We start from the raw sequence: 25,266 nt of genomic DNA on the forward strand, positions 1-25,266 counted from the left end.
TCGAGTGACTCTAGACCGTTTAATCTGTATTAAACACAGCTCATTATTTCCATTCGGGACGAAACATAGGATTGGCTTAGGCGACTGTCACTCTCTCGCAACCATGGCAACCACCCTTTTGCCACACATGACCTGCCCACTTGCGTGCGCACGTTTGATTTGAGGAATTCAACAGGCACGGATCCTAGGAATACCAAAACAATGGCAGAGAAACAGCAAGCAAAATTCACAGTACCAGCCTATGCAGTTAGTGAAGGCAAACCAGGCAAAAAAAGGAAGACAGTAACAGTACAAGAAAAGGCAATGAACAAAAAGTCTTTGGATAAACAAAGAAATAAAACGCGAGTTAATATCGGCGTGGCTTTCCAGCGATGGCGAGAACTGAGGGAACTCAAGGGGCTGAAAAGTGACTCCTTGATGGCTTTATTTCTGCTGGACAGGTAAATCTTTCTTTTTGTATTTTGATCATACGTATTTTTTTCATGAAGCATGTGTCATTAGCACACGTAGCTGCATAATATAGCTAACATAACATTACTTAGCGAGCCATAGTATAAATAACGATAAATAATCTATAGGAGCCCAGAAGGGAGGGGGTGGAGTGAATGGAAATAATGAGCTCTTTAAAACAGTCGTGAGAGGTCTACAGTCACTCGATTTTTATACTTTCTTTTTCAGCGTACTTACATTTTAATTATGTATTGATATATAAATAAAGTTTAAACAAATTTGGAAAAAAAGTTGTTTATACATATTTTTACCTACCCTGCCTTTAACGACGTCCGAACATCACTGCAGCAAGTAAACACTAATCTAATCGAATTACTAACAGGCCTAGGATTCCGGCTACTAATGCGCTACTGTAAATAAAGTTGCATTTTGAAAACTTGTAATTTCAGCAATTAACCAGTAAACTAATCTTAAGTATCATCATCTGAGCACACTGAGTTTTCTCAAGCTCTCGTGAACAAGAAATAATCAAAAGAAAAAGCTCATCAGTCTTTAATCCACAAACCCAGCAGCGGTTTCTTCATTAGAGCTGCTCATATTTACACCGAATCCTTCGTATTAGATCTGGATATTTTAAGGCGGGCGTACACGGTGCAAATTCGGATGGTCGGAAGATCGTATGTCCACGCACACGGCACGAGTGAGTTTATCTGAAAATCGTACGGACGAGATGATATACGACACGATTTTACAACCTGCGAATTCCAGAAGCAATCGCACGAAGTTGATAGACGCGTTCGACTTGAAACACCGCTGCACGCACAGAAGGTATGACATTAAAGTACCGCGAGAGCGCTAAGAGAGCACACATATCCAATGCATTCGAATCGCTCTCGCGGTACTTTGATGCCATACAGGTGATGTCATTCTGTGCAGCGCTGCTTCAAGTCGAACACGCCTAATATAACTGCTCTCCCTCTCCCATTGCTGCATATACAATATTGATACAAGCCGTGACTGTTTCCTACACGTACAGGTTATTTTTCAGCAATAGGAAACCGGGACGTTTGGTCGCCCTGTGTGTGTGTGTGTTCTTGTAGGTTTATAAATATCTGAAATAGGTATTACAATGTAAACATGGTTTGTGAGGACAATTCCTGTGCCCTCGTAAACCAAATGGCTTTAAAAAAATACTATACGGTGTTTAATAGAAATTTTAAACATGCATTTTCCGTAATGGATAGAGGTGTATGGGGATATACAGTATAGAATGCCGCTCGCTACGTCTATGGAGAGTCCCTGTAAACTACATAATGCGTGTGTGAGAGAGAGAGCGAGAGAGAGAGAGAGAGAACTAAAAAGCATGGTACACGTTGTTAGAAACATCATACAGCGCTCGCTGTTCCTGTCAGACTTCAGCGAGTTTATCCTCCTGGTCAATAGACCACATTCGCCGTGGCGCTACCCTGTTCGTGTTTCTTCTTCTGTGGTTTTCCTAGTTCGTGATTGGTCAACTTCAGATAAATCAACAAATCGGCTCGTTCAACCGCACACATGTCACGAATTCAAACCGATAGCTCACAAACTTTTTAGACATGTTTAAAAATGATCGGGAGGTCGGGAAGTGCTCGTAAGCCACTCTGCTCGGCTCGTAATTCATCGCAAATGATACGAGCCGCGACCATACGAGCATACGCGATTTCCACACGATTGAAAAAAATCGCATGCGAACTCGTACGACAGCAAAAATCGCACCGTGTACGCTCGCCTTTAGCCAGTTCCTGTTTCTGTGAACTCACACATAACCCGTCTGATGCTTCTGATGAGTCACGTGTGGCACAGAATAAAAGCCTCTGAATACTGAGGGGGAAAAGATGCAAAAACACCTTAAAAAAAGGAAAGAGCAACATTTTTTTTTTGAAGTATAAATATAAACTATGAATAAATTTAATATATTCATGTGTGTATGTGTGCTATAATTATATAACAAAAATACAAAATACATAAATACATAACAATAAATAAGAAAATTAAAATAACATTGAAAAAAAAAAATCTGAAAACACACAAAAAAATAATAATAATAATAATAATAATTAATAAATATGAATAAGTTAATGTGAACAAATAATCAGAAAAAAATAAAGAAAGAAATTATTAGGAAAAATAAATTATAAAATATAATAATTTGAAAAATAGGCAAGCATAAGAGTGAAGAACAATATAAAAATATATAAATTATAAAAATAAAAATTAGAGAAATACATTTTTAAAAATGAGAAAATTAAAAAAGAATGAAAAAATATATAGATTTAAAAATATTTTGAAAAACAAATACAAATATTTGATTTCAACATATAATAATTGCTCTTAATAATGTTCAATGTCTGTTTGATTACATAATTTTTGTATATTTCTGCCATATTTACATCAATTTGACTACATCACCACTGACAAGCTTCTACTAAATACATTATACAAACTAAACTTTCTGTAAAGCTGCTTTGAAACGATTTGTATCAAGAAAAGCACTTTACAAATAAACTTGAATTGAAAATAACTATTAAGGGCCACTTCAGATCATTTTTACACCACATGCTTCCTATTTAGAAATAAATAAGTAACTGTAAATCTCTTCACAGTTTTGAAACAAACAGAGCTGTATGATTTAACTGAGCTGTAATGTAATGCGATGTGAGCGTGTGCTGTTTGTCATCGCAGAGTTTGCCCACGCCGCGGCTGTCAGGAGCCTTAATGCAGAATAAATGACAGAGACTCGAGCAAAAGGGCTAAAACATCTACAGCTAAAAAACAATGCTTGATAATTAAAGAACCCACTGGGAAACACTCCCTGATTACAGAAAATAGAGCAAAGAGGAAATCCAAACAAGCCATGCAGATGGGAAGCCTGATAGTAATAATGCTGGAGTTTAGGGCTGGGCGATGACGCTAATGCATTACATCTCTGCGTTTCTCAGCCATCTGGTGATATAATGTGCAGTGAGAGAAACTTTGGAAGGGTTTCCAGTCGCTTCATCATCTGATCTCTTCATAATGAAATAATCAGAGAATTATACAGACACAGACGACTGAGCGATTCAACGAAAACCAAGACTGCGGAGTTGATCACTTAATATGCAACATACTAGTTGTTATTCAGACGATAAATGCTTAATGTTTCGTAAATTAATTAGAAAGAATTAGAAGAATTAGAAAGGACAGAAGTGACAGTAAAGACATTTATAATGTTGCAAAATATTTCTATTTAAAATAAACGCTGGTCTTTTGAACTTTCTGTTCATCTGTGAATCCTGAAAAATTACAAATGTATGTTTCCACAAAAATATTGTGCAGCACAACTGTTTTCAACTGATAATAATCAGAAATGTTTCTTAAGCAGTAAATCATCATATCAGAATGATTTCTGAAGATCATGTGACACTGAAGACTGGAGGAATGATGCTGAAAATACAGCGGAGCATCACAGAAATAAATTACATTTTAACAGAGATTCACACAGAAGACATCTGTTTTAAATAGTAATATTAAAACATTTTTACTGACTGAACGGCCAACAGATAGAGATGCTTTGAAAACGCAATGAGCTGCATTTCAAAACATAGGAAGCAAGAGAAAATACTTATATTATGTGCATAAAGGTACATGCATGCAAGAAAAGTTAAAATAAAATAATTTGACAATTTTTACGTGTAACATGCAAACATCAAACTCAGTTTTGTTAATGTTGTCAGCTCACTAGTTTGTAGAATACAGCAACAGAATTAAAAAACATGAATGGAAACTTCTCCAAGTGTGTACTGATTAAATATCCTCAACTTACAATAGAGTTTCACGTCCTTGACTGTGGTTAAAATGAGTGCTAAAGATCAGTTTCACAGAGACTGGAAGGAAAAGGACAGGAAAAGAGGGTAGTACTGTATTAATGACAGAAGTGAGTTCCTGACGGTGGAGATGTTTAAGGGCTGTTTGGATCAGGACGTGTTTCTCAACAACACCAGCTTTGGCTCAAACTCGTCTCACTGCGTTCAGCAGAATAATGTGTCTCACTGACTCGTCTCACTGATGATTTCACTGGGGATCAACTGATCGCATTATTTACAGGCTGATAATCAGAACGAACACCTGCTTTCAGAAACACAACACACTGCACATCTTGGGCCTTCCCTCTATATTTCACCTTTCATGTGCTGAAAGCGACAGAGAGAGAGAACGACAGAGCGACAGAGAGAGAGAGCGACAGAGCGACAGAGAGAGAGAACGACAGAGAGAGAGAACGACAGAGCGACAGAGAGAGAGAGCGACAGAGCGACAAATAGGGAGAGCGACAGAGCGACAGAGAGAGAGAACGACAGAGCGACAGAGAGCGACAGAGCGACAAATAGGGAGAACAACAGAGCGACAGAGAGAGAGAATGACAGAGAGAGAGAATGACAGAGCAACAGATAGGGAGAACGACAGAGCGACAGAGAGACAAATAGGGAGAACGACAGAGAGAGAGAACGACAGAGAGAGAACGACAGAGCGACAGAGAGAGAGAACGACAGAGAGAGAACGACTGAGCGACAGAGAGAGAGCGACAGAGAGAGAGAACGACAGAGAGAGAGCGACAGAGCGACAGAGAGAGAGAACGACAGAGAGAGAGAATGACAGAGCAACAGATAGGGAGAACGACAGAGCGACAGAGAGACAAATAGGGAGAACGACAGAGCGACAGAGAGAGAAAACGACAGAGAGAGAACGACTGAGCGACAGAGAGAGAGAACGACAGAGAGAGAACGACTGAGCGACAGAGAGAGAGCGACAGAGAGAGAGCGACAGAGAGAGAGCGACAGAGCGACAGAGAGAGAGAACGACAGAGAGAGAGCGACAGAGCGACAGAGAGAGAGAACGACAGAGAGAGAGCGACAGAGCGACAGAGAGAGAGAACGACAGAGAGAGAGCGACAGAGCAACAGAGAGAGAGAACGACAGAGAGAGAGCGACAGAGCGACAGAGAGAGAGAACGACAGAGCGACAGAGCGACAAATAGGGAGAACGACAGAGCGACAGAGAGAGAGCGACAGAGCGACAAATAGGGAGAACAACAGAGCGACAGAGAGAGAGAATGACAGAGAGAGAGAATGACAGAGCAACAGATAGGGAGAACGACAGAGTGACAGAGAGACAAATAGGGAGAACGACAGAGCGACAGAGAGAGAGAACGACAGAGAGAGAATGACGGAGCGACAGAGAGAGAGAATGACAGAGAGTGAAAGAGCGATAGATAGTGATGGACAGAGCGATAGATAGAGTGATGGACAGAGCAATAGAGAGAACAACAGAGCGATAGATAGAGAGGACAGAGCGACAGATAAAGAGAACGACAGAGTGGTAGATAGAACAACAGAATGATAGAGAGAAGGAGAGAGCGACAGAGAGAGAACGACAGAGCGATAGATAGAGATAACCGAGCAATAGATAGATAGAAAGATAGAGAGAGAGAACGACAGGTGGACAGAGAGAGAACGACAGAGCGACAGAGAGAGAAGGACAGAGTGATAGAGAGAATGAAAGAGCGATAGATAAAGTGATTGACAGAGCGATAGAAAGAGAACGACAGAGCGCTAGAAAGAGAGAACGACAGAGCGACAGATAAAGAGAACAACAGAGTGATAGATAGAACAACAGAATGATAGAGAGAAGAACAGAGTGATAGATAGAACAACAGAATGATAGAGAGAAGGACAGAGTGATAGATAGAGAGAAGGACAGAGCGACAGAGAGAGAGAACGACAGAGCAATAGAGAGAGAGAGAGAGAGCGACAAATAGGGAGAACGACAGAGCGACAGAAAGAGAACGACAGAGCGACAGAGAGAGAGAATGACAGAGAGAGAATGAAAGAGAATGAAAGAGCGATAGTGATGGACAGAGCGATAGATAGAGAGAACGACAGAGCGACAGATAAAGAGAACAACAGAGTGATAGATAGAACAACAGAATGATAGAGAGAAGGACAGAGTGATAGATAGAATAACAGAATGATAGAGAGAAGGACAGAGTGATAGATAGAACAACAGAATGATAGAGAGAAGGACAGAGCGACAGAGAGAGAACGACAGAGTGATAGATAGAGAGAACAACAGAGCAATAGATAGATAGAAAGATAGAGAGAAGAACAGAGCGACAGAGAGAGAGAGAATGACAGAGTGACAGAGAGAGAGAAAGACAGAGCGATAGAGAACGACAGATAGAGAGAAGAACAGAGCGACAGAGAGAGAGAGAAGGACAGAATGATAGAGAGAGAGTGCTGGAGGACCGTTACAGTGAGTTCAGTCTTGTGTTGTAGCGAATCGTTTCTGAATCACAGATTGATATTTGTAGCAGACGTTTGCTCGGGAAAGAGAAGCAATGGTCAACAGCAGTTAGCTAATGACTAGATTTACATAAAACATCTAACAAATGGAGAAACTGGGTGATTAAAACTTTGTATCTATGACAATTAAGGGATGTTTACTCCCTTGTGAAGTTAATTATCCACATATTTAATGCGAGCGGCCGGCGCTAATGAAAATCTTCAGCACGAGCGAGTATGTGTGACCTCAGCTTCATCTGACCGCATCGCAACGAAAGCTTAGTTATGCTTCATAAAACATAAGCAATCGCAGAAAGATAATCACATCTGAGCACAAACTAATTTACATGCTGGTCCAGTCTGGTTTAATCTAGTTAGTTCACCAGCACAGCATATAGAGCGAAGCCGGTTAAACTAGTTAACAACTATGGACAGAGGTTTTTTTATTTCTTTCCTTGTTCTGAATTTGAATTCAACAAAATGTAGAAGCGAAATTCACTGCAGTTATGTTTAATTTTAAAAGCACAGTTTGTCAAGATTAACTATAAAGGATGGATAGACGGACAGACAGATAGATAGATAGATAGATAGATAGATAGATAGATAGATAGATAGATAGATAGATAGATAGATAGATGGACGGACGGACAGACGGATGGATGGATGATGGATAGTCAGATGATAGATAGATGGATGGATGGATGGATGGATGGATGGACAGATGATAGATATAGATAGAACGATAGAATGATAGATGGATAGAACGATAGAACGATAGATAGATGGATAGATAGACAGATAGACAGAACGATAGATAGATGGATAGATGGATGGATGGATGGATGGATAGATAGATAGATAGATAGATAGATAGATAGATAGATAGATAGATAGATAGATAGATAGATAGATAGATGGATAGATAGATGGATGGATGGATAGATGGACGGATGGACAGATGATAGATGGATGGATGGACAGATGATAGATAGATAGAATGATAGATAGATGGATAGATAGATAGAACGATAGATAGAACGATAGAACGATAGATAGAATGATAGATAGAACGATAGAACGATGGATGGATGGATGGATAGAGAGATAGAGAGATGGATAGATAAATAGATAGATGGATAGATGGATGGATGGATGGATGGATAGATAGAGAGATAGAGAGATGGATCAGCACACTCTCAGTGTTAGAGATGAAGCGGCTGTCGTCTCTAATCCTGCAGATGATAAAGCAGCTGATGGAGACGCAGGAGATCGTGATGCTGCGGAGCGCAAACACAGATGAGAGGAGAGCGGCCTGCTTCTTCCTCCATCATCTCTCTTCCTCCCTCCCTCCCTCCCTCCCTCAGGGCAGGAAGTCTTACGCTGAGCATATCGCAACAACAACGCATCCCTAATACACACACGATATCCTGCAGGACAGATGCATGAAGCATGCGTCCTGTCTGTGCCACAATCCCCCGTCTCAATAACCCAGAGCGACTCAGGTGGGCCGACCCGCTCCGGACATGACAGCATGTCACAAGCAGTGTGCATCAGTGCATGGGTGCGTTTCCAGTGTGTGTATCCCCTGTGAACACATTAAACGTGATGAGGGCAGCGTCTGCGAGTGTTTGAGCCCATCAGCATGCACTGAGAGGGAGAAAGGGACGCGACGCTCTTACCTTATTGCAGCCACTGTTTGCAGGAAACTGCTCACCTGAGTGCCTCTCGCATGCAGACGAAACACATGCAGGCCAATCGCTGCATTCAAGACATCTCTCAGCGACTCGGACGGCTGGGAGCCCAGAGATCGTACTAAAGCAGAAGAAACGGTGAACACGGGGGGAATCTTTCAATGCGATGTCTCGAGCACCGCTGCGTGAAGCAGACTCAGTGTACCGTGCTCACAGCGCTGACATTACAAACACCACGCAGCGTGGCTCATGCACTCTTGAGCCGTGCAGCGGTGGGGAAACGAGGCGGCTGTGAGCAGCGACCCCCGCGAGAGAGAGATGGTCTGATCCGGAGGAGTTTGAGGAAGCGGAGGCTATAGCAGCGTCTGCTCTCTCTCTCTCTCTCTCTCTCTCTCTCTCAGCTATTGATTCTCTCCAGTCCTACACGGCTTCAGTGAAATATGAAACGCAGGCCTGCCAAGCTGCCATTAATCATGAGTAACATTAACAACAGTATCAGAAAGGATGACATGCTCCAGATGTCCAGAGAGAGAGAGAGAGAGAGGTGACACTCCATTCAAACCCACATCTCTGTAAGCCCATCATGTCCATGTGCATCTGGAGCAACAGGAATTATATTTTGCATACTGAGCATTAAACCTATTTTTAGGAACATGATTAGTCTTTGCATTTTTCTCACTATTAGATGAGAACAATATTTGACGGGAAATGAGCTGAATAATGACACTGACGATGCAACATCAGCACTGTTATTTTACTGAATCATCACTGAAATAAATGCTCTATGAAATCTGTTTTTTTTTCTCCTAAATTAAATTTTTTCCGTTTTAATTTTTCTTGATTCAGTTTTATTTTCGACTCCTTTTTAATAGTTAAAAAAAATTTAAATAATCAAAAAGCATGTCTAATTAATTAAAATCTATACGTTTTACCATCAATTTATTAAAAGATTATTTATAATAAAAAATTTTTTTTTACCAAATTCTGTGTTTTAGCACGTCTAATTATTTGAATGAATAAAACAACTATTTTTTATTCTTAAAGTAGACTTATTCATTTTTTTCCCTCAGAAAAAAATTCTGTGTTGTGTATTCAATTTTTTTCTGGATATAAAATGAAGGCATAAAACATTAATTTAATTTATCTTTTAATTATTGAAAATTATTATTTATTTTTTGGAGGGGGCAAATAAAGGCTATTAACTATTAAAATTAAAACATGGAAGACATGTTGTGTGATTATTCCTTTAGTATTCTATGTACATTCTACAGTAAAATAGTAAAAGCCACAATGTCTTCAAATCAAACCGGACTTTTATTTTGACGGGTTGCTGTGAATACTTTTACAGTTCTGTGTATGTGAGGCTAATTTCTCAAAACAAACAGTTAGATGCTCATGAAGTGTTCACGTCCTCATTTAGAGAGACGAGACGCTAAATTTCAAAACATAATTATGAAATCTTTAACTAATAACTTAAATAAACATAAAACGTCTAAAATAAAACAAAATAATTATAATATCATTCAATGATCCAGCCACAATCTCCTTCACCACATTCCGACACAACCCTGATTTTTAAATATTCAGCAAAAACATGTTTTACATTAATGTGAAATGCTGAATTAGAGCTTCCCATCTAACATCAGTGCTTTTAGGCACGGCCTACACTATCTGAAATGACTTGTTTACCTGGATAAGCTCCACATAGCTCGACCTCACACCTTCCACAGATCGATACGACTCGGCCGTCCATTTGAGGTCACCGCCTGACCTATAATTCAATGAAGCGGGTCTTCCTCACACAGAAACACTATTTGCTTTATCAGCAGCGCAGGAGAGATTTGAGCGCGGCACCCAAGGGCAGGAGATCGCACGGAGCGCTAACCTTGAGAGACGAGTCTTGAGAGAGATGGGAAGAAAAGAGGATTTATCCGCAAACAACAGCATGAAGCTCTCAAAGCCTCGGTCTGCAGAGAGCCCAGATGGAAAACGTGTTATGAATGGAAACAATAAAATAAAGCTTTTCACCACAAAAGATGTCAGAAAAGTGTGTATCTTCTAAAATCTTTTAGCATTTATATAAATAAGGGACAGTCATTTATAAATGACAATTAATTCCACTCTTGTTAATGCAATGTTAAAATTGTATTTTTTAAACTTGTTTTATATATATATATATATATATATTCCACTCTTGTTCAATTAATTTTCAAAGTCATTCTAATATTAAAATCCATTCAATATTGTGCATTTAAACTTAAATTTACTACTAAATTAAATGACCAAAATACATCTAAAATAAAATTATTTTTATATTAAAATTCATTAAATAATGTTAAATGATTTATATTTCAACTTAAACCGACTACTAAATTAAATAAATAAAATAGAATAAAATAAAATTATTTTAAAATTAAAATTCATTCAATAGTTAAATTATTTATATTTTAACTTAAATTTACTACTAAAATAGTTGATCAAAATACATCTAAAATTTGATTATTTTAATATATAAAATAATTCAGTAATAACAACAACAACAGTGAAGCTTGATGACGAATTTCTCTGGATTTACAAATAGTTGGAAATTTTGGGATAATGTAAGTACAAAACTGAACAAAATATATAATACTGTCCTAGAGGTTTCTGAATATTTTAATAGAAAAAAAAAACGTACATACTGTGCCTTAAAATTATACAAATTTTATCTTAAACTTAAGTTAACTACTAAATTAAATTAATAATCCTTCTAAAATACACAAAAAAAATTATTTTATAATGCTCTTAAATTACAAACATTTTATTATTTCAATATAAATTAACAAACTAAATTAACATTTTACTGAAATCAATTAATTGCTTTCCATTCATGAATCAGCAACTTATGAACTGAAATAAAAAAAAAAAATGTATAAATAAAAACCACCAGTCACAAATTGCGTAGCTTTAGCATTCATATAAAAAAAGCAGCTAAATAATGATATTATCACAAGGAGAGTTGTATAAAATAAAATGGATGGAGTGGAAGATGAGGCATAATAAATCTGTAGCTGCCTGAAACTGCTGCTGCAGGTCTGAGCCAAAATGGCCGTCTGGATTTGAAGATAACCCAATTCTCTGAGATCTTTGTAATAAATCGCCGCTGAGCGACTGATGGAGTTCTGATCTGAACGTGATCTAACAGAGATCTGGCCTTAATCTGCAACTACTACAGATATACACTATATACTACCTTCTGCTCGGAGAGTAAGAGAATAAACAGTAGATATGAATCCACAACCATTTCAAGAACACATACTGCAGAAACCAGATGGTAGTATGCAAGGATGCTATTCTGAACAGTTAATATCTGTCTTAGTATGAATAAAGAGTCACTGAATCATTTTCAGAAGGGAACTTCATTATCAAACCAGTCTCGTGTTCCTGTAAGGAGACGGTCAGCGTTTTATTTCTATCTCATTGAGAGGAAATGAGTCTGAACAGTATCATCATTGTTTAGTTAAAAAGGGACTCGGATGTTTCTCTTGAAAATCTTCATATGTAGAATTGTGCTCAGATTTGTTAAAATGCTTCATAACTCTATTGATGCATTAAAAAACGATCTGTAAAGAACTATATTTGTTTACAATTTTCAGCTTCTCTCAAATTTTCAAGCGAAGCCTACTGTATTTTAAAGATATTTCAGATTTTTACGTGCATTTATTAATAACATTTAATTACACTCTCCGTAATGCAAAATAATGTTCAATTATTTACATTTTAACTTGAATATAAATTAAGAAATAACATTAAATTAACAAAATGCTCCAACATTTTATTCAAATCATTTTAGCTATTTAAGTACTGTTAAAATTATGTCAATATTTATCATCAATATCATTTAGTATTATAATATTTAGTATTAGTACTACCATTTAGTAGTATTATGTTATTATATATATATATATATATATATAATCTGTATAAAATTTCTAAAATAACTAGCTGCTTTAATTCATTATATCCCTGTACTACACTATTTTTTACTGTAATGCATTCATCGTATTTTATTAATTGCCATTGCATGAATCAACACTGAGAATAATAACTACTCAAAATACATTACAGCAATAATAATTTGAGGACAAAATGTGTTTAATTGACAAATTATCTCAGAAATTGCTTGTAAATTGTACATTTTTGGTCACTTTGACTTTAAACAGAGAAATTTAAACTTTGATTCATTTCTGTGAATCAGTTCAAACAATGAATCAATTGAAAATTCTGATTCGAAAGTCTCTGGGAGGCATCACAATGTTTTAGTAAACTATACGCATGTAAACAATGCTGTCTGCTATATTGTTGCATATACACTAACAATTAGGTGTAGGATTTATTTACTTTGAGTAAATTTTCACTTATTAAATATTATATAAGAAATGGCGAGTAACATCAAATCACGTGATTTTTTTTAAAGTAGAAAGACTGAAAGAGCATGTTCCGTTTTATTAACTTTGAAAAATATATTTTTTTAATTTAAGCTTTTACTAAGCTTTTAAAACAGAGATGTTTCAAATTTAGCAGACAAAACACTGTTAGAGTTTGATTTATAGAGTATATTTGTGCATATACACCTAGAAACCACTTTGAATAAGAACTTAGTAGTAAATTCCCCCCCAAAAGTCAAGTAGCACTGAATTAAACGGGAAAGTTTCAAACAGAAAAGCTTTCCCCTCTGTAATCTAAAGGGGAAATATTCTTAAATATGGCTTTAACACAATTTTCATCTATTAGACAATAATGACTGTTTGGTTAAAAAGATGATTCTCCTAAATTGAAAATAAAAACCATATATAAATATCAGGATATATATTCAAAAACACCATCACAAGAGTTTGAAGGCAGGTCTTTGTGAAGTGGGAGCCGATGCAATCAGCTAAAGCGAATAACCCGACTCTTCTGACAGCAGCTGACGAGTGTCGGATGATTTCTGAAGGTGTTGAGTTCATCTGCTGGCCTACTTTCATCTGATAACCTGAGCTGATCTTCCAAACAGCGGCTCTGTCCTGATACTACGAGCGCCTTACACAGACAGCAGGGTTAGGGTACACTAAACCTTACAGTACACAAGATCTACAGACACGAGTGGACATCACAATTCTTTCAGTGCTAAACCGTTTTGTTAGAACTGTTTAATAAACATTATATGTAATTATTAGAACACACACACACACACACACACATATAGAATTAAGATGCACCAATATTTCTGTGTTTATAAGACTGTCCTGTTAGTTTAGCAAACATACTAACATACTGATCGACAGACCATTTTTCTCATTTTAAGCACAAACCTCTCGTAATTTTGGCATCAAATATCTAAATATGCTTAAATTAAGATACATTTACTCGAGAATATATATATTACAATATATTAGGGCTGGGATAAACGATTATTTTTTAAACGATTAATCTAGCGATTATTTTTCCGATGCATCGATTAATCAAACGATTAATTTTTCAGACCGATTCGATTTCGATTATCTCCCCATTAATTGACTACTAACAATTTATACATGTTGATTTACATATCTGAATGAAAAAAACATGAATTCCTTAACATTACAATATATGTTTATTGCTCTTAAAATTACAAAATAAAAGACTAAGAATGCATTACTTTGCACTTGTATAGAGATAGCATTCAATAAAACCTTGAAGCCTTGAAAACACATAGCTTACTGAAACAAGCTTACTGAACACATAGGGCCTAGCTTACTGAAAAAAGAAGTTCTTTCAGATGAAAATAACAACAACTTGATGTCTAGCATTCAATAAAAAAGGTCACCCAAAATACTTGTTTAGAGCAATTGAAAGAATACAGTAACCAATGTAAACTTGAGGGCTTTAAGCTAATACAGAGAGTACTTTTACAAAAAAAAAAAAAAATGAACAGTGGGAGCCAGCAGCTTGTCATGGAGAAAAAAAATCTCTGAATGCTCCACGTGAAACTTCGTGTCTAATGATTTTGATTAATATGCACAAGGGAGAGGGAGAGCAAGAAGCTCTCGTGTTGTTTGAAGACTGTGAGTTTGCGCGCGCAGCCGGGGCTCTCTCTCGTACGCGCCCTGTCACTGTCACTCACCGATCAAATAAGGCTTTGACAGCCGCCAAAAAAAAAGATCAATGCAGAAAAACCCCTGGATTGGTTATATAACGTTGGACAGAATGTTGATCCAGCCATCGCGTATATTCAGCGCACATAAGGTAAACGTTTTGCAAACGTTTTTTAGAGAAATAAAAACAGGTCGACGAATCGATGCACATATTTTGCGTTGACGTATTTTTTGCGTCGACGTCATCGATGACCTCGACGCGTTGTCCCAGCCCTACAATATATATATATACACACACACACTTTTTGTTTTGTTTTACTTATTAAAGAAAGTTATGAAAAGTTAAAGAAATGGTGGCTTGTCAACTAGCTGAATTGTTTTAATATAAATGAATAAATAAATATATATATATATATATATATATATATATATATATATATATATATACACACACACACACAGAAATATAGAAAAATATATATAATTTTTTTATACTTTGTGTTTATATATAGTTTATTTTATTTCAAGTAAAAAATAAAAAAAAGTTTTTTTAATGCTTTTGACTTTGGTTAAAATAAACTTGAAAGAACTCTTGTTTTTTGAGAAATTGATCAAAATGAAGTGAGTTTATGCTTAAAACAAGAACAAATATCTGTCAATGGCGTCAGAAAAACTTGATTCAAAGGGAAAACCAGTTTAGTTTTTCTGCTTCCACTGGCAGATATTTTCACATTATTTTGATTAACTTTTTCAGAAAACAAGACTTCATAATGTCATTTTGCATCTTAAATTAACACATCTTGATTTAAGGATGCTTAGATATTTGTTTTGGAAAACAAGACAAAACTATCTGTTTTATAGCTCATTTTTTGATAAATGAAAAGGATAAATTAGGGTGCTTTCTACATAGACAGCTGACTAGGGTTTGGAACGGAGCCACTGATTCATACGATAAGAAGATCTCATTTATCATGTTAACCACTCGCTCAAAGTTCAAAGTTCATGGTTAGCTAACGAGCCAATCCATTTATTTGGCAGAACAGCGAAAAGACAGAGGCGAAAATCAAAACAAATCATCCGGCCTTTTGTCTTTCTCACATATTCAGCAGCAAATAACCTCAGTTGACACTGTAATAGGATTCATTCATCACTCTGAGCCATGAAGCGCTCATTAAAAACATCTTGCAGTCGTTAATCTGCGCAGTAATAAAGCCAATCAGATGGGATCTCTTCATTAGGCCGTCTCCTCACAGGAGGATCCCAAAACAAAAGTTTGTCATCGTCAATGTGCATGAGACGGAGATTGATATTGATGAACTGGATTTGGAGAACTATGCACAGAGGCTCAGATTTAAGCAAAAACATTCAAGAATTTGAGCTGATTTGCATTGGCTGTGAATTTACCTGCGAGACTCACTCGACAACATGAAAACAACGTTTAATTAAAGAGAAATAAATAAATTTGTAAAGAAAATAATTTTATAAAGTTTTATAAAATTACTTCAAGATGTTTTATTAAAGGATATATGCAAAAAATATATAAATTATTTCATAAATATTTATTTATAATTTTATTTTATTTATTTATAATTATTATTATTTTTACTTAAAGCATACACGCATATAATATATTCAAGAATCTGAGCTGATTTGCATTGGCTGTGAATTTGCCAGCGAGACAGCAGCATGAAAACAGTAATTAATTAAAGAGATGTATATATATATATATATATATATATATATATATACACACACTTTATAAAATACATTTTAATATGGACAGTCATGGAATTTGTCAAAGTTAGCATAAATTAATCAAATCAAATCTCCATATGGACCAGTATCTGTAAATGTTAAGCCGCAAAAGTTGTTTGAAATATGAATCCGTGTTCTGCGCGTCTCTGTGTGAATTAATGAATGGCAGAGACGTGCGGGTTTGTTTACTACATAGACTGAAGCGCATGACGCTTGCATTAATTTCAGCATCTGAGCTTCAGAGTTCTCTCTCCATCAAGCGATATGAACTTTTCAGTTCATCTCAATGCACGCACAGCGCACCTGTAATTGATGCTCTGTAAACTCTTTGTGAAGGAGCACGACTCACCGGCACTTTACTGATAGCGCTGTTTCTCACACATGCAAAGAGAGAGAGAGCGAGAGTCTTACCACGCTGAATCGACACGCTATATGTAAACTATTCTTTGTTGTCTTCTCCTGTCAAAATAATGGAGTTCATTTAGAATTATTCATATTCATTTTCAAATAAGCAGAAGACATACCAGTTTCTCCGGTAGTGGGCGGAGCTAATGCGCAAATGGCAATTTCATTGGCTGGCGCTTATCTAGTACCGCCCCTGTTTTGATTTCAGCAAATCAGTTTGACTGAACGAAGACAACGTGATTAATATTCATGAACCCAGCAGCTCATCAATTCATAGTGCATTGGCTATACATTAGTATGATAGTAGAATTAGTAGTAGTATTATCTTTTAATAATAATTAATATGATCTATTACTATTTTTTTACAGAAACCCTCAATGACCAGAAATATCTTAAGCATCACCACCAGTCTTAAGTTCAGTTAAAATGACAAATATGCATTCATTAGGCTTAAAAGTTAATTTTTACATAAAAGCATTGTGCTAGGAATATTACTATTATTTAGTAAAATGTATATGATAGTGCTACTACTGTTGAAAAAATGTATAAAACTTTATTTTTTAAAGAAATAAATCACAATATTTCTTCCATGTTTTAATTTTAATAGCAAATCCCCTTTATTTACCAGAAATAAAATGTGTTTAAATTTCATAAATTAAAAGACCAATTAAATTTGGGTGAAACTTGTTTACTGTTTTTCATAATTATATAACTTGTAGAAAAACTTTAAACACAATTGTAAATAAGTATAAAGAATGGCATTGGTTTTATTTTTAGTGATAAAAAGCATATTTTTAATTAGCATATTTTTGTGTTTTGCTTTGGTACCGAAATTGGTACCGAGAACCGTGGATTTTCACTGGTATCGGTACCGAATACTGAAATTTTGGTACCGTGACAACACTATTATAAATATTATTTATTATATATATTATTTGTTATTTACTTGAAGCATACACAGATATATAATACATTCAGGAACTCTAGCGGAGTCACATTTGTTGTGAATCTTCCCGTGAGACTCACTCGACAGCGGATGAAAACAGTGTTTCATTATAAAGGAGAAGCAATTCTTCAGAAGTCAGTCTCGGGTAAAACTGACAGGTTTAACACTCTTTCACAGTACATGCAAACCAAAAATTACAATTCTGTCATGATTTGCATGATTAAACCCACATGCTGTTATTTTTTTTCCTCATAGAAAAACAAAACAAAAGCAGACATTCAGCATGAACTCAACAAGCTTTTTCATACAATTTCACAAATACATTCATATGGGTTTGCAACTACTCGGCACCAATATAACCACACATACTAATAAACAGCAAAACCATTATATAGCGTCTGTTACTCTGCATCTGTTCTTTTCTATTTATAAACAGCAATGCCATTGTATATATTTGAAGAAAAAAAAAAATTATATATATATATTTGTTATTATTCAATGGAAAAACTGTCGAATTAAAATTGTAAAACACAAATCAAGCCTTAAAATCTAATTATCAGTTTAATTATATGCATTACTTGTCAAGTGTCAAAAGTTTATAATTCATTTTCTTCTGCTCTCTAAAGTAGGGCTTTGCGATCGAAATCAAAGTAAAATCACGATTTGAGTGTGCGCGATTTCTAAATCGCTTTATAGCACGTTTTTCCGCAGCCCGGCCTCCCGCAGTATGTTATCTGAACCAATCAGGAAGCAGCGCACCTAAGTGGAGCGCGAGAACAGCGCAGACTGGGCATATGCCTGACTCCAGGTTCACACACTCTGTCTGTGATAATTAGCCTTTTTTTTTTTTTTTCGAGCCCATGTTAACGGATCAGAACGTTCACAATGCACGCGGTAAAAGGTGAGAACAGAAAAGGTTATAAATAGAAAGGTGCGAAAAGATTTAATATCTTGCGCGTGAGCACAGAGAGAGTTGTGAGTGCACAGGACACAGGTTGAGCGAGAGGAGACACGTTGTAAGGCAGCATACAGCACAGACCAAAAGTTTGGAAACATTACTATTTTTAATGTTTTTGAAAGAAGTTTCTTCTGCTCATCAAGCCTGCATTTATTTGATCAAAAATACAGAAAAAAATAGTAATATTGTGAAATATTATTACAACTTAAAATAATAGTTTTCTATTTGAATATTCTTTAAAAAAATAATTTATTTCTGTGATGCAAAGCTGAATTTTCAGCATCATTCCTCCAGCTTCAGTGTCACATGTAACATCAGTCGATCACATGATCATTTAGAAATCATTCTAATATTCTGATTTATTATGAGTGTTGGAAACAGTTCTGCTGTCTCATATATTTGATTAATAAAAGGTTAAAAAGAACTGCATTTATTCAAAATAAAAAAAAAATTATAATAATATATATTCTAATAATATATTTTCTTTACTATCACTTTTTATCAATTTAACACACTGATAGCAAAGGAGATCTGCGTGCGAGTCAGTGATGCGCGGGTTGATCCAAAATGAGCGGGTGCCTGCGGTCGCGAGTCATCCAAAAATATTGATGATATTCGGGTCGTGGTCGGTCGGGTCCTTTGAAATAAAAATGCCAATTAAACCTTTGTCATTTATATATATGCTCAGTCTGCACATATCGGAACAAACCCGAGCCTCAATGTCTGCTGACCTTGCAGAAACATACAAATAGACATAGCCAAAATAGACTATTTTAGTACAAATTATGAGCTTACTGACGATTTTTTTATAATTCTTGACAAAATTATAATATATTAAGTTTTTTTTTTTGCCTAGTTAGTTTTGCCTATGTTCCTATGGCCCAATGACGCTACGATGAGCATTTACTGCTTTTTAAAAATGCGGGTTAGGAAGCGGGTCGGGTACAATATTTTATTTTTATATTCTTTGCGGTCCGAGTTGCGGGCGGGTTAGTTGAAAACGTCGGTCGGATGCGGGTTATTGATACATTGATACGCGCATCACTGGTGCGAGTGGATAGATTCGCGCTTGCGCATTATTTTAATGCGCAATAATGTTACATTTAATGTTACAATAATGCGCTCTCATTGCTGCTTCTGAACCGCGTACACATAAACTTACTGTAAACACATTTACTTACTGTAAACACACTGCAGACGGAGTACGTGTGACCCTTGGGCAATAAATATATTGGGCAAAACACATAACACCTGAGGCACCGCTACAGTGAGCTTTATGACCAATGCATGGCAAAAAAAAATAAATAAAAAAAACCCTGAACACGGTTTTATTTTATTACGTCTAGACATTTTGTTTGACATCTTTACTTTGTCATTATTTTGACTTATGTCTGTTCTAGAGACATTTGATAAAGCTCTCATTGGTTTTCTTTTGGAAATATGTTTATAATTTTTACTGAATGCATTTATGTCTGTAAAGCATGTCTGTGTGTGTCAGAATCGTGATTAAAATCGAAATCACAAAATTGATCAAAAAATCGTGATTGGCTTTTTTTGTCCATATCGCACAGCCCTACTCTAAAGCTGCATTTATTTGATCAAAATAAGTTAAAATTATGAAATCTTTTTGCAATCTAAAATATCTCTTTTCTATATGAATCTGTGTTAAACTCTAATTTATTTGTGTGATGTACAGCTGTATTTTCAGCATCATTACTCCAGTCTTCAGTGTCACATGATCTTCAGAAATCATTGTAGTGTTAGTGGTGATGATTTGAACACTCTCTCCGTTGACTCTGTGTCTGTTATTTTCTCTGCAGTTTGCTGTAAATCAGCACAAGCTGAAGTTTCTGCTCTCTAGGTCTACTAGAGCTTGTTTAACCATTAGAGCGATATGACCCGAAGACTGAAGCGTTCCCCTGAGCCTCGGGCTGCTCTTCTGTTAATTAGGTCCAAATTAATTGCAGGTCAACGATCGAGGCAATCAAACACCTTTCCAATATTCGGTGTGTCTATGATCGATGTGAAGGAGAGCCAAGTCATATTCAGATGCAATGCTTTAAAAACGGCTCTCCTTTACACTTCAAACTGACCAATCTGTGAATCGGTTCAAAACTGTGATTCAATGATTCATTTTTATCGTTTAAGTGATTCATATTTAAAATCACAGTTGACGGGAAATATTCGATAAATAAAAATGATATTCGAATTTTGCAAAAAAAAAAAAAGTTCACAATAAAACCTAATTTGGTCACTTTCTGTGATTCTCCACGGCAAATTTAAAGGTGTATGCAAGCAAAAAAATAATTAATGAATGATTAAGGGGCCATTCACATATCGCGCCTAATAACGCGTGGAAAAGGTTATACGCGCCGCTTTCTCCTTCTTTCCAAAGCGCTCGGGCAGAAGCGCTCCTGAGGCGACGCGTTCTCTCCATGAAGACGCGGAAATTTCAGCAAAGGATAAATGGATTTGCAGCACAAAAAAATCGCTTTCAGTAGCTCTGCTACTAAATTTATTTCAAAATGGCAATCCATATACAGCTATGATCAGCTGTTCCTTCATCTTGGCTGAGCTTTCAATGTTGTTACAGGAAAGGATGAAGCTAAATGTTTAGTTCTTGTCACATGACCTGCGGTGCGCTTGCGGCATTCTGAAAGTTGAGATGTTTTTAACTCGATGCTGTGCGGACGCGCCTGGAAAAAACGGGACCCGACTCGCACCGCGTGCGCATCGCGACCGCGTCGCTTCCATTATGAGCGCGCATACCACGCCTACGTTGGAAATAACGAACTTGAGCATGCAAAAGACGCGATATGTGAACGCCGCCTAAAAGAACTGCGGTCTTCTACAGTACTTCAAATATGGCGTGGAGAATCACAGAAAGTGATCCAAGAACATTGTAGCGGCATCTCTCAAGCAACGAATAAACACCGCTAATTTGGAGAATGCAGTGAAAACTCCTCTTCTCGCGTCTGCCCTAGACCCTCGGCACAAACATCTCAGGTTTCTCGATGAAAACATGAGAGAAGTAAGAAAAAAAAAGAACATTTTCCTTGATGCGAATGGTGCGGATGCAGCCGCCACGATGAAGAAGATGCAATGCCCACTCGTCGGAAAAGGCTGAGCCAGTTCTCCAGCGATGATTACAGAGAGTCCAGCCAGGACGAGTGGGAACAGTTCTTGCTGGAGCCATGTATTCCATCATATGAGGATCCCATTCAGTGGTGAAACGAAAACACGAAGCGCTTCACAAAACGTATTCGCTTAGCACACCGTTGTGAGTCCCGACATCGTCTGTGTCGTCAGAGCGCGTTATCTCCGCGGCCGGCCTTATTGTTAACAGGAGCCGACTTTCCCCCAATCATGTTTACATGCCCGTATTTCTTAACAAGAACATTTGAAACAATAAAAAAAAAGTAAAAAAGATTTGCTGACAGTTTAAAAGTTAAGTGTAAGCTACATTCTGTACAATAGCCTAATTGCTGCAGGCTGCTTTACGTTTTTTCTTTGTTCACTTTTTTTTTTTTTGCTTTTAATCTGTACTTTTGTTTGTTTGCACGCATTGTTAAAGGTTTTCAGCTACAAAACACGATGTGTAATGTTCAAGCTTATTGTAAGCTTGATCAAAATGACGAAAACAAATGTTGCTGAAAAATAACGTCTGACTCATTAAACTTAATTTAAATAAACGAATATTCGAATATTCGTTTTTTGTGAGCTCAAATATTTGAATGTGATATTTGTGGAAAACGCCCATCCCTAATATATACAGAGGTGGGTAGTAACGGGTTACATTTACTTTGTTACATTTACTTGAGTAATTTTTTGGGGTAACATACTTTTTGGAGTATATTTAAAGATGGGTACTTTTACTCTTACTTGAGTACATTTTTTGGGAAAAATCTGTACTTTTACTTCGTTACTGTGGGCGACGCTCCTCTCGTTACTTTATCTTAATGCAATAAATGTTATAATGCTTCAGTTTATTCCAAACGCGCCGTCTACTTTTCTCTGGGCAATGAGCGATGCCCTTTCGCGAATGATTCATTCTTTTGAGTCAATTCTGTTCAAAGCAGTTGGCTAACCAGTGAATTGGTTCATGAATCAGTTTGAATGATTCGTTCAGTTCCCTGCCGCACGCGCTGAGTGTCTCTGAAGCGGTTCACTCAAAGTTGTAACGTTTAACATCAGCAGCGTTGAAAACGTGGCTGGAACTGCACTGAATTGAACGCAAATCTGCAAAGGTTATTATTTGCTAGCGATGGAGATCCTTATTAGATGAACACCGCGTGTGCTGTCTACTGTTTAACAGGTAATAACTTGGGCTACATTCGATTACAGTACACGATACCACTGTGACATTAGTTTGTTGTATGTGTGTGGCTTATAACAGATGGGAGTCAAGTTGAATGCAACTTCCAAAAGACAAAAAATAGCCGATTAAGATTTTATTAATTTTAATACAATCACACCGGTGCGAGTACGTTCAGCAAGTCATATTATCAGCCGCTAAATTCAGATCTGAGATCGCTTGCTGGCGCTGAGCCAGAGATAGATGCGTTTATACAGCGCTGCGCATTATATCCAATCACACATGATTCTTTTGAGCTTATTAAAGCATTGGCCAATCAGAGGCGTTCAGATGAGTCATCGCTAAAATGCCGGTGCTTCCTTCACTCGCTCGCTGACTGAATACCTCTTTCTGGTGAATTCTCTCGTCAGAAACAACAAAGTGCAGATGTGTGTACGAATCTTTAATTAAGATATTGATTTCACAGTGTTAACAGTTTCAGTGATTTTAATGGGAGTTTCTGAGAGTGATTGAAATCTAGACTGTCAGTGAAAATGATCTTTAATAATGTAAATGTTATTTGCTCTCTTTCTGAACAATGAAAGATTAGTAGCAGTTTTTATATCACATTAACTTTCAATGTTAAATTCACATTTAATATAAAGTCAGTCGTATTAAAAATATGTTATGGCATGACACCTATATCTGTTACTTAAGTAAACAGACAGGGTTTTATAATAAATTACATAATTAGGCTACTTTGACCATCGCATATTGTCATTATTAACATTCCATGAAATGTGAGAATCGAGATATTTCATTATATAGTTCACGCATCTGGAATTGTTTCTAATAAAAATGAAAAATAATAAATAAATAATGCTTAATAATAATTTGCCAATATGCTGCGGCTGCTGTGTGTCACATGATGACCCCCCCCCCCCCCATGCCTAGAAACAATTAATAAAGATATTTCCACAATATTTACGCTTGCAGAAATATACTTCTGCGTGCAGACAGAAGAAGATCCGTCAATGTGCATTTGGTTCGTTATGTTCAGATGTTCAGTAACTTAACGGTCATGTGAGGAGTTTTCTCTCTTCCCTGCATCAGAGGTTATTTATACATATATAATACATACTTAAAAATATAATTTATTTTGTGATGCAAATCCGAATTTTCATCAGCTGTTACTCCAGTTTTCAGAGTCATGATCCTTCAAAATATAAATCTAATATATTGATTTATTACCAGTGCTGGAATTTTGGAGTTTTGCTGCTTAATATTTTTTTGGAACCGGTGAAATTTTGTTTAGGATTATTTGATGAATAGAAAGATAAAAAGAACATCATTGATAGTAAATCAACATATTGGAATGATTTCTGAAGGATTATGTGACATTGAAGACTGGAGTAAAGGCTGATGAATATATATATATACACACACACACACACACACACATACATTACATACATTTTATCTATATATCTAAATAAAAATAGGCTCAGTATATATGACCCAAAGTAACTAGTAACTAACTACTTGAGTAGACTTTTTATCCGATACTCTTTTACTCTTACTCAAGTAACTATTCAGACTAGTACTTTTACTTTTACTTGAGTAAATATTTCTAGAAGTACTTTTACTTTTACTTGAGTACAGTTTTTGGGTACTCTACCCACCTCTGTATATATAAAATCACATTTCTGACAAAATAGGCGAAGCACCGAGTCAAACCCAGCAGCGAATCCCGGCTGCATCTCAGTCAATGTACCTTGACTGCATTGGTTAAAAGCGTCTGCTAAAGGTCTGAAGTGCAGGTCTCTGTCTCCACGGATCAGACGGATCGATGCTCATTTTCAGGACGTTATCAGAGACGCAGATGACTGCGGTTGACATTGACAGCCATCAATCTGACGGAACAAATCAAAAGTCAAAGCCTGAAATCAGCAGCATCTGTGAAAACCCACCTGGAGACCGAGAGCGGATCGACGCAGAAAATGAGTCTCAAGGTCAAGAGAGAGACACAGAGCAATCAGATCGAATTACTTCAGCAGATTAAACACACTCTGGGAAATATTCTGCACGTCTGTTTGACAGACAGGAGAGTTTTAGATGAGCAAGACTTAGTTAAAGTCACTTTTACAATCCCACAGGGTCTTTCCTCCATGCGCCAGTCACTATATTATAAATATTAAAAGACTTTAATTAAAAAAGTACTGAAAAATTTAAACTCGAAATGAAGAAAAAAGGTACATATAAATAAATTCACAAAACCACAGAACAAAATGACTTAAAAATTAAAGTGAAAACTCAAAAA

The 25,266-nt window shown here is 36.4% G+C and overlaps 1 protein-coding gene across 4 annotated transcripts in view; it reads right to left on the reverse strand.

Annotated features, from left to right (window-relative positions):
- The window catches only part of LOC132103460 (cyclin-dependent kinase 14), a 176,437-nt gene that overhangs the window by 127,385 nt on the left and 23,786 nt on the right, over positions 1-25,266 (reverse strand). Inside the window, exon 1 of one of the 4 annotated variants that reach the window (XM_059508587.1) lies at positions 8,517-8,815. The exons of 2 other annotated variants lie outside the window; for them this stretch is intronic. The gene's annotated coding sequence lies outside the window, so the exon portion shown is untranslated. Of the gene's footprint in view, positions 1-8,481; positions 8,816-25,266 lie in introns of those variants that run through there. One more of the 4 variants, XM_059508586.1, reaches the window with a different exon arrangement.

Source organism: Carassius carassius, chromosome 24 (assembly GCF_963082965.1).
Source record: "Carassius carassius chromosome 24, fCarCar2.1, whole genome shotgun sequence".
NCBI classification, from domain to species: Eukaryota; Metazoa; Chordata; class Actinopteri; order Cypriniformes; family Cyprinidae; genus Carassius; species Carassius carassius.